We start from the raw sequence: 10742 nt of genomic DNA, 5'->3' as shown, positions 1-10742 counted from the left end.
CTCACATTGCGTACGTTATGATAACATTTGGCCCTTGGTGCTACAGACAAAACCGTTTTCATAAACAGTGCGTCCCAGAAAAAAACGGAACCGAGAATTATTGATGTTTTATCATAATTTAATCACGATTATAATAAATAAATGACAGATATTTATTAAAAATGAGATCCTCTTTCATTTGATGCAACTTTTATGATGCATTATTTACGCATGTGTAGTTAAAAACAATTTGAAAAAAGGGGTACCACAAAGTCATTTGGCGGGCCGTATCTGAATTTCAAAGACAAAATCTGCGTAATTTTTTAGGACTGGAAAGTAAAAATACTATTTCAAAATATCTTATTAACTTGAGTTGCTAAAATATATCACATTTTGACATACAGCAAAGAACTTTAGAAAAATTTGCCCCAAAGGGAAGCTGTAAAGTGGTTCAGCATATAGTTTTGCTAAAACGTTTCCAATAAATCCTGCTCAGAGATTGAATGTGGAGAACTGCAATATCATTGATGTCGAAAAAAAAATCAACTACACATTACAAATGATCAAGCAAAATGATCAAAGGAGTTTAGTTCATACAAATACACATTTAAATGCACTATGCTTCCTCATAGTCGTACACCACCAATGTCAGGAATGTTGAACTACTGTTGAACTACGGCCCTCCATCCTAGAACGGGTCCTGGATGTTGGAGGGCTGGCCTGTCCCTTGCCTCTATCACCGTCATCTGACGAAGAATTTGCCATCCTGAATAATGCGAGCGGTTTATATTTGGCTTGTAGTTTAGAGGCCCTGACGTGGCTCCGTTTTCCCAAAGTATATGAGTGTGGAGATGAGAGGTGTTTTGGATAGCTGGACGTGTATTCTCTAAGAGAGGGTTATATTACGTCAGTCTATGGAGACTCAACTAATCACACGTTATGAAACGATGGATTGTTTAACTGTATACTTTATTAATACAAACATAAGTCAACTTCTCCAACACGTTATCATAGTTAACACCGACACCAATTAACTGTATTAATCTCAACAAGTAGTAAAGGCAGGGGTTGCCTTTTGTAGGAACTCTATTTCTCGCTTCCAGTCCTTTTCCTTACTTTAGCTCAGCTGGAGCAGAGCGGAGAGTTCGCTATCTGACCAAGACGAGAGCCAGCGTCGAAGTGACGAAATACCCGCTGGTTACTGCTATTTATATCATCTGAGACGTTTGTTGTTGTTGTTGTTGTTGCGAATAATGGAGTTTCCATCGTCATTCGATGATTTCCGCCAGGCAATGTGAGAGGGCGTAGTTACTGGTCCTCTCTTAATACTTTTACTGTTGGATCGACGATAGCCTAGTGGCGTTGTGTTGTGCAATTAACAATGTCAGTAAATTGTTAGTAGTTATTTTCTGTATTGTTATTCGGCTTGTTATTTTAAAGAATTCATTAGGAAAGAAAGGATGAAGTGGTTGAATATTAGTTGCGATCAGTTCATTACGTTAGGACCTTAGTTTAAAACCTCTCTCCGTATAATGAAGCAATTTGTACAATTTATACAATGAAGCAATTTATGCCGAGGATAGTACCACTGTCACTAATACTAATAGATAATGTAGCAAAACGTAACTAATACTCGATTAATACTTAATTAATACGCAATTAATGTTTATAGCTGAGCATCACAGTTCATTGTACCTTCCACTGCCTTTTAAAAAAGCTACCACCTTTCCTATGTATTCCTCATTTCCTAGTAATTGACCTAGATTTGGATTTTGAGTTTTTAGTGCTCTATACATTCTCCTTCGTTGTCTTTCATATTTTGGACATGATAAGATGGGAGTTGTTGCTACCTTGTTAGGCGTTCAACAGTAAGGGATAGAGCAACGTCGATCTGGCGCTGCTCAGTGGCTGCCGGGCTCACGATCAATTGGGCAAAAAGAATTTCCGTTTCGGTTTAATAAAATTTGGAGTGGACTATTAGGCTATTATTATTATATTATTATTATAATAAAAAGTGCTCAATTGTTTCTATCGTTTGGCATTCTACACATAATCCAGTGTCGTGTTTTCTAATTAAATATTTATAGTAATTCAGGTTACATTTACCAAGCCTGAATTGGTGGATTAATCTTTCGTCCTTTCTGTTCAAACCTTTGATTTTAAAAACATTATTTACATTTTTATTGATGCTATACAAGTGTCTTCCATTCTCCGCTTTATCTCAGAGGCTTTGCCACATGGATTTATAAAAAATATCTGATTCACTTACGAACTCACTTTTGTTTTGGTTTACTATTATATCAGTGTTGTTGTTTTTTTAAGCTTGTTTTGCCAACAAATCAGCTCTTTCATTTCCTGGTAGGCCGCAGTTGGCTGGTACCCATTCAAGGTTAACATCTATCCCGAAGGAGTTTATAGCAAACAATTTTTCATAAATCTCAACAATTATGCTGGATTCTTTCATATTCTTTATGGCTTCTAAAGCTGATGCTGAATCTGTTAAAATCACTACTGCAATTGGATGATATTCATCTATCCATTCAAGTGCCATTAATATAGCCACCAGTTCTGCTCTCATGATGGATATATTGGATGTTTTAAAGCATTTACTTAGGCTTAGTTTTGGGATATAGTAAGCTGCTCCTGTATACCCTTCCTGATGTTTTGAAGCGTCTGTATAGATTCTTAAACAGTAATTCCATTTTTTCTTAATGACCTCTACAGCATAATTATTTGATTCTATTGATGAAGAAAACTTCTTAGAACCAAAATCCTTTATTTCTGTAGATATACTTGGCATCTTATAGTGCCAATAAGGTTTAACCGTCATGCATTCAGTGAGCTTTTCAATATTTCCTATTTCCAAGTTCCTCAATCTTTTGACGAAAGGACCTTGGCCCATTTTCCAAGAGTAACTTTCGTATTGCCAACACGGTAATAAGACTTTTTTGGTAGGATCAGGGACTTGGGATGGTTAATTTTAGCTGCATGTAAATAATAATGATATTTATCAATAAACATATTCCTCCTGAGTTGCAATGGCATTTCCCCGCATTCAACTTGTAAAGCCTGTAATGAAGTTAGATGAATTCCTCCAGTAATAATTTTAAGAGCCTGGAATTGTATGGTGTCTAATTTCTTTTTAAGAGAATTACTCGCGCCATCATAGGCTTCACTTCCATAATCTAACACAGAGCGGATTAAGCCTTTATAAACATAGTGAAGTATTTCCGAGTTATTGCCCTATTTGGTACCAGCAATTCGCCTCATAAGATTAAGTCTTTTTTTACATCTTATTGAAATTTCATTTATATGTTTACTCCACGTCAATCTCGAGTCGAACCATACTCCAAGGAATTTATATTCTTTTTCTAATTGAATACTTTGACTATATATCTGTAAATCAATATTTTTCTTTTCCTTTCTGCCGAATACTACGGCTCTCGATTTTGAGGATGAGAGATGCATACCCCATCTATCACACCATTTTTCAATTAAGCCTAGAGCCGCCTGTAACTTTTTTTGTACATGTGTCATATTTCTGTGCGAAAACCAAATACAAATGTCATCAGCATACAATGCTATTTCTACAGTATCCTAAATTCGTCTAAGATCATTGATCATGAAATTAAAAATTAAGGGACTTATCACGCTCCCTTGGGGAATGCCTATATTACAATTTTTTGTTCTGATATGTAGTTTCCCACTCTAACACGATTCACTCTGTATCCCAAGTCCCTGGTTAGACATGAATGCATAAATTCATTTTAAAATCTTACCTGTGAAACCTTGATTATATAATTCGTAAACTATGCCTTGTCTCCATACTCTGCCGTACGCCTTCTCTAGGTCAAGAAAAATCACAACTGTATGTTCTTTATTTGCCATTCCTTTTTGAATGTCTGTTTCTAACTTAATTAAATGGTCAGCTGTACTTCTATTCTTCATAAAACCTGATTGTATGGGAGTAATAATATCCTCTCTCTCGATATACCATGAGAGTCTGTTTTTCACAATTCTCTCCATTAGTTTACACAGTGTTGGGGTTAGAGAGATTGGGCGATAAGACGACGGGTTTGAAGCATCTTTTCCATTTTTTAATATCGGAATTTGAATAGCCTCAGTCCATTGTCTAGGCAATATACCTCTATTCCATATTCCATTATATAGTTCTAAGATCATCTTGATAATTTCTTCCGGAAGGTTGCTTATCATCTTGGAATGAATGCCATCCTTCCCTTGAGCAGTGTTTTTTAATTCTAGTAGAGCACTATTAAGCTCACTAAGGCGGAAATCTTCATTTAATACATTTTCCTCGTGGTTTTGCATGTTATTAATAATTTCTAAAAGTTTTGTTTCACTTTCTTTTCTCTTGACTATTTCTTCTTTCCCTGCAGCTAAATCTAGAGAGTTAAAAACGTTCAAAAACATATTTGCTTTTTCAGTAGCTGTTTTACCAATTACCTTTCCAGCTTCCATAATCAAATTCGGTATTGATTGGTTCGTACTTTTTTGTATGTCTTTGATCTTCTTCCACACGGCACCAATGTCAGCTGTCCGATTGAACTTCCGACAATAATCTCTCCAATATTCCCTTTTTGCTTTTCGGATAACTGATTGTGTAATTCTTTTTTTCTCCATATATATCTGAAAATCCTCATATAGGTGAGTTTTATACATGAAACGATTTTTTGCAGCGTTTCTAATTTTGACCGATTCTGTACATTCCTTCGTCCACCAATGTACCGGTTGCCTCGCTTTATACTCGGTACTTACCTTTTTGGTTAATTTGTCAATGGAGATGAGAATGAGAATATCAAGCTTACCTTGCAGGTCTGCTTCCTGGTATTCTTTTTTGCAGTCCTTCATTTGGTTCTTTATCTCCATTTTGTACAGTTTCCAATCAACTTTATTTAAAGAACTTCTTGCAAATAACATTGTATCTTCGTTCTTTTCAAAAAAAATTTCTTTTGGGAGGTTCTTTGAAACAAAAGGAAGATCAAAGCTGATTAAAAAGTGGTCACTTCCAAAATTTTGTTTCTGTACAGACCAACCGCTGAGTTTTGCTAATTCCTTGGTCATAAATGTTAAATCTAGGCAAGAGAAACGACCTGTGTGGGGGTCTATCCTTGTCGAGGTACCTTCGTTTAAAAGCACCAGATCATGTTTATGCATAAATTCTTCCACTGTCCTCCCGTTCGCGTCTATGTCCTTACTACCCCATATTGGATTGTGAGAATTAAAATCTCCACATATTATCACTTGATTCTTACAATATAATATTATTTCGTCGAGCGCTGGTGCCGCAATTTTTTTGCAAGGGTTATAAAAGTTGACAAGTGAAAAGATGTGATTATGCATAAATATATCTATAATTTGATATTCCTGATCATCTGGTGTTTTTATCACTTGGAAAGTAACTGACTTATGTATATAAAATGCTAAGCCTCCTCTTCTGTTTTTTCTATTCTTTGTTATCAACGTATAATCTGGAAAACTGATGATATTGTAATCATCGTACCAGGTTTCCTGTAGGCAAATAATACTTGGTTTTTCTTCTTCACTTATAGCACTTTTAATTATTTTGGTGTAAAATTCAAAGCCATGAGCGTTCATAGATTGAGCATTCCACTGAAACACTTTACCCATGATGGAGCATAATGCAAATTATATATGCACATGAAAGTGACAATTGAATAATTGTTCTGTAATATAATTGGTTTGTACAATAGTCATCAGGCATGAAAGAAAGATAGATGAGACATAGACAGAAAGAAAGAAAGAGAGAAGAAAGGAAAGAAGGGAAAGAAAGAAAAGAAAGGTGCCAGAGAGGGCTAAGGCGTTGGCCATATGATGTTGGAGGCCCACGCCTATACTCTGTAATTATTTTAACCTTTCATGAATCATTTCTGGATGTATGGTTTGTACACCCAGGCAGCAATGTGCTGCTTCTACGACTAATCGGATCCTGTTCGAATTTGATGTTTCCTTTTCCATATTATTAATCACAAATACAATGAACGCTAAAAAGTCGACACTGTTAACTGTTATTTGAGGATCTTTCTCTTCTGTCTTCTCTCGATGACCTCGATCCGTATTCTGGTTTCCCTCATTGAATTTAACTCTTTCATTTCTTTGCGCCGGCTTGCTATTTCGTTCTGTCTCGCTGGAGACTGCTTGTTCAGCCTGCCCTGACGGGACTTTCTCATTGTTTTGAGGTTTTGCTCTTTCGTTTCTTTGTGAAGGCTTGCTAATTCTTTCTGCCTCTCTAAAGACTACTTGTTTAGCCTGCGTTTGAACAGGATTCTTCGTTTCGTGAAATCTTTTGGTTGCTGTAGCATATGAGATTTTTTCGCTTTGCGTAATAGCGTGTATCTTCACAGCGTCTTTGTACTTGACGCAGCCTAGATAAGCCGCCGAGTGGTTTTGCAGGCATCGACAACACTTAGGAGTTTCTTTGTTCTGACATTCTTTGAATTCATGTTCTCCTCCACACCGCACACATCGTGCTTTAGAATGGCAGTCATCAGCAACATGCCCGAAACGTTGACATTTAAAACAACGTGGTACTTGTGGCACGTATTCGTAAATCTTGTACCTCTCAAAGGCAAAAATGAGTTCTGTTGGTATTTCTTTTCTTTCAAATGTCAGTAAGACTGACCTAGTGTTTTTCAGTTCACCGTTGATTCTCTTTTTGAATCTCTTTGCATAGACTACTTTATCCTTCTTTAACCATTCCAACAACTCTTCTTCCTGAACTTCAGGATCTACTCTTATTACTGCTTTTCTCTTGTATTCGTTTGGGTTATATGGCGTAACCTTTACTGTCTTTCCTGCAAAATCTATAACGTTTTTCAGTTTCGCTACTTGTTTGGCATCTTTACATATAATTTTCAAACTTTTCCTTTTTCTTTCTACTTGGACTTGTCCTATTTCTTGATGTAAAAATTTCGCCATTTTTGTTGGAGTAATTTGTGCTATATTGTTGTTTACTCCTTCAACTATTACAGTTAGATCTATTTCTTTAGTACTCAGTATTTTCCCCTTTTCTTTAGGAGATTCCACAAAGGTGCTGCTTGTTCTTGGTCTCTTTTTATCTCTCTCAGTATTCCTACTCGTTCTTCCTCTATGAGATATGAAAGTCTGCCAACTCCCGCCCTCATCATCCGTTGTTTCTCCTCCCCCTCCTATATCCATCACTGTTTCATTTCCCGTTCTTTTCTCGGGACTTCTAGTATGCCTACCCCTTGAGTTATCTATCTTAAGTATTGGAGACAGTGGTCCCGATCCTGACTGGGTGCTTTGGCTACAAATAGCCGTGGCAAAAGTTTCGTATGCCTCCTCTCCCGAGGATTCCGCCATTGTAAACTAGCCTAGCAATAGCATTTAGCTCTAGAGGCCAATGATATTATTCTGTTGGTTAATTATTATCTGTTAATATGTGGAATGAAAAGTGCAAGGAAAAACGCCGGTTTGGCCAGGTCTTACCCCCAGGTGCAAGTAATTAAAAGGATACCAGAATCCAGATCGACTCGAAAAATTCACGGTCCCTGACGGTCCCTGACGTTGAAGGGCAGCCTCTTGAGGTCCACGTGGCAAAAATGGTCGTTTGAAATTCCCGCCACTTCCCCCGGGAAGATTCCGCGGCTCGTTCTCTGAGTGTCCGCTCTTTCTACCTAGAATCTAGCTAGAATCAGTCGCCATTCAGATAACGTGCAGACTGTGCTTGCTCAATCACCGTGTCCGTCCGCTACGACAGTAGGGACTTTTAGAAATGCACGTCAAGAGCTTTGACTGCAACGTGTGACGTCATTTTAAGGCACTGCGCCTGCGTCACGTGGTCTCAGTCGGCGATCGAGAATGCGTCAACCTTGATTTTCCTAAATCTAGTACATGCAATACATACATACATATTGACATTTATAAAGCGCCTTTACATGCTGAAATGTGTATAACTGGGCCCCGTCTTACAAAGAGTTACGATCGATCCAAATCAATCGTAAGTCCTCCAATCAATCGCAAGTTTGCAGTCTCCTATCTCTTATGTACATAGTTACGATTGATATCAATCGCAAATAAGTTACGATTGATATCAACTCTTTGTAAGACGGGGCCCAGGTGTCACATGCACCTGTTCTACACATATTTACATATTAGCAGTGAAGGGATGTTCTTTTGTTGAGGGTAGAATGAGGAATGTCCTCTTTCTTTGTCCGTGATATTTATTGTGTTACTTCCTGCATGCATATCGTCGAGTGCAATCTAAAAGATTTCTAATTGTAGCCAACATGGGCAGTTAAGTACGTTGACACGCATGATCAGTCGGCGTTCGTCGTGTTCTCGTTCACTCATTCTAAAAGTCCCTAGTAGCATAGACCTCTGAGACGCTCTGAGAGCTCTGAGAGCTGCTTTACGCATGGTGCGTCCGTAATCGCGCTCTGAGCCCTTACGCCCCAAAAGCTTACTGCCCTCTACGTTTTCTGCAAGATAACTACCTGTAACGGGCTGGTCCGTTACACTACTCACTGTGGAGATAAATATAGTTTTATGAAATACGCCTTGGCTCACTGTTTGTTTGTTTTTATTCTCCCTTTGTCAATTATGCATATATCACATGAACAACTGCGAATTTGAATGAGGTGTTTTAAGAATCAAATAATGAATTTATAAGCGTTTCTGCAAGATCACAAATTCATATGTCCTAATCAGCTACTAATAATAAGTATGTGCAATTCCCATTCACACATCAACAGCCGGCAACGATCTATCTGGTTTTGACATTCCTGTAGGCCCAAATAAGAGACTCCTGTTCAACTACTGGCCTCTCCAAGTACTACATCTACAAAATAGCAGCTGAAGTATGTTCGTTTTCTTTTTTTTATGACTGAGAATCGCGTTACGTTCTCAGCAACATTAATAATTTCCATATACCATTCTTGGGGCCACATGCTGTTTCTGTTTACTTTGGAAAGGACTGCATGTTTGACTTTTGTGGCAACTTCATTAACGATGCTAATATTATGATACTATTACTTTTTCCAAATTACTTCATGGCATCATAGAGTTGTTTTAAACAGCCTCTATGTATGAATGATTTTGACAGAAAGTTTGAACAACATGGTCGATTCCATCAAACGACCTTCTATTCATTCTGCTTTGTGAGACAGATACGTAATATTGGGCTTGGATCAGATATACCACCAATGTGGGCAGTAAGAGAAATAAATGATAATGACAAAATGAAAATACACAAGTTACTAAAGGGAAGATGTTGCGGGCAAACTTGACCACATCGGACTATACAAATAATCATCATCATGTACCACGTAAACATAAAAGTGGTATATCTGAATGTTTTGTAAAGTCGTTGACATCACAAAGTATTTACAATAGAAGCGAACTATATAGTTGTAGTAGTGACGCAATAGTGGTGTTGTGGATAAGGGATCACTAAGAGGAAGAGGTCGAGTTTGTAACTCACTGGATCCTGGATGGAGGTTCATTTCCGCCATGAATTCATGAAGCCCATAACAAATATAATCCCGATTCACTTCCTCATGCCCAAGATATGTATGTGGCCTTCCTGAAGGAAACTTTTTTGGTCACATTGCAACTCATTTTTGCAAATTTTGTATTCTATTTCGTACTCTTGGTTTCCTTTATTGAAAATGCTATATTTGTTTCCACTCCACTATACCAGAAAGAGCTACGTGCACTTCGACTATACGTTACACACCCATACAAACACACACACTCACGCGCACATACACACACACACACACACACACACATACACAATATATACACTTGCACAACGCACTCACCAACTCATACACAAAGATCGTTTAAACACTTTTTCATTTTAATATGTGATGGAAATATTAAATTTCGTTATTATATGTACATATATTATGTAAAAAAACATTTTGACATGAAGAAATTATTGTTTGTATATGTTGTATACATTTATATGTTCTTTGTTATTCAATTATATTATATATCATATTTGGAAAAATGCAGAAAAAAAAATTAAAAATCTAATCAACTGTGAAGTCGTTTCAAATTTATTTCTGATATAGTATGAAGAAACCTGTGGAATATAGTGGAAATGCTTAGATCAATTTATTATGTAAATGTTGATGTAATGATAACTTCCTCCTCCCCTTAATCTCACAATCATGATAAGAATTACAATAACAATAATGATTATAAATATAATAAGGATAATAATGAGAACAGCAGTAATAATGATATAGTAATGACATCAAACCACAGAGAAACACTGTAATTTATTAAACTTTTCTCGTTTCCTGTGCCTTCCCGTTTTAACTCGAACATATTGAAGTATTTTCCTTTTCATATGGGGTGTCTCAACAAACAAAAAAACATCTGCGAATAATCTCAACCATTTTCAATAAAGTTTGTCGGCAATGTTATTTTAAAATCTTCTAATCTTTGTTGTGAATTCCAACTATTGTTACTTTTAAAGGTCTTTTTAAAAACCGTGTGTCGCCGCTGATATCAAATACAACATTAGAAATGCCTCCGCAGTGCGCCTGCGACTAACGTCTGCATTAATTGCTCTGCGTTTGTACTTGTAGTACGTTGTGCCAAAAAAGGTGTCGATTATTATTATAAATTATATCCTGTAATTAACATTGACTTGGGCCAAGTCCCCAAGTCCACAAGCACAAGTCCGAATCCAAGTCGATGTCTTTGGTTTGCAAGTTTGTTTAAGTAGTTTTTAGAGATATTGCCAAGAA

Source organism: Strongylocentrotus purpuratus, unplaced genomic scaffold (assembly GCF_000002235.5).
Source record: "Strongylocentrotus purpuratus isolate Spur 01 unplaced genomic scaffold, Spur_5.0 spur5_scaffold_3, whole genome shotgun sequence".
NCBI lineage: Eukaryota > Metazoa > Echinodermata > Echinoidea > Camarodonta > Strongylocentrotidae > Strongylocentrotus > Strongylocentrotus purpuratus.
This window is presented reverse-complemented; position numbering follows the sequence as displayed.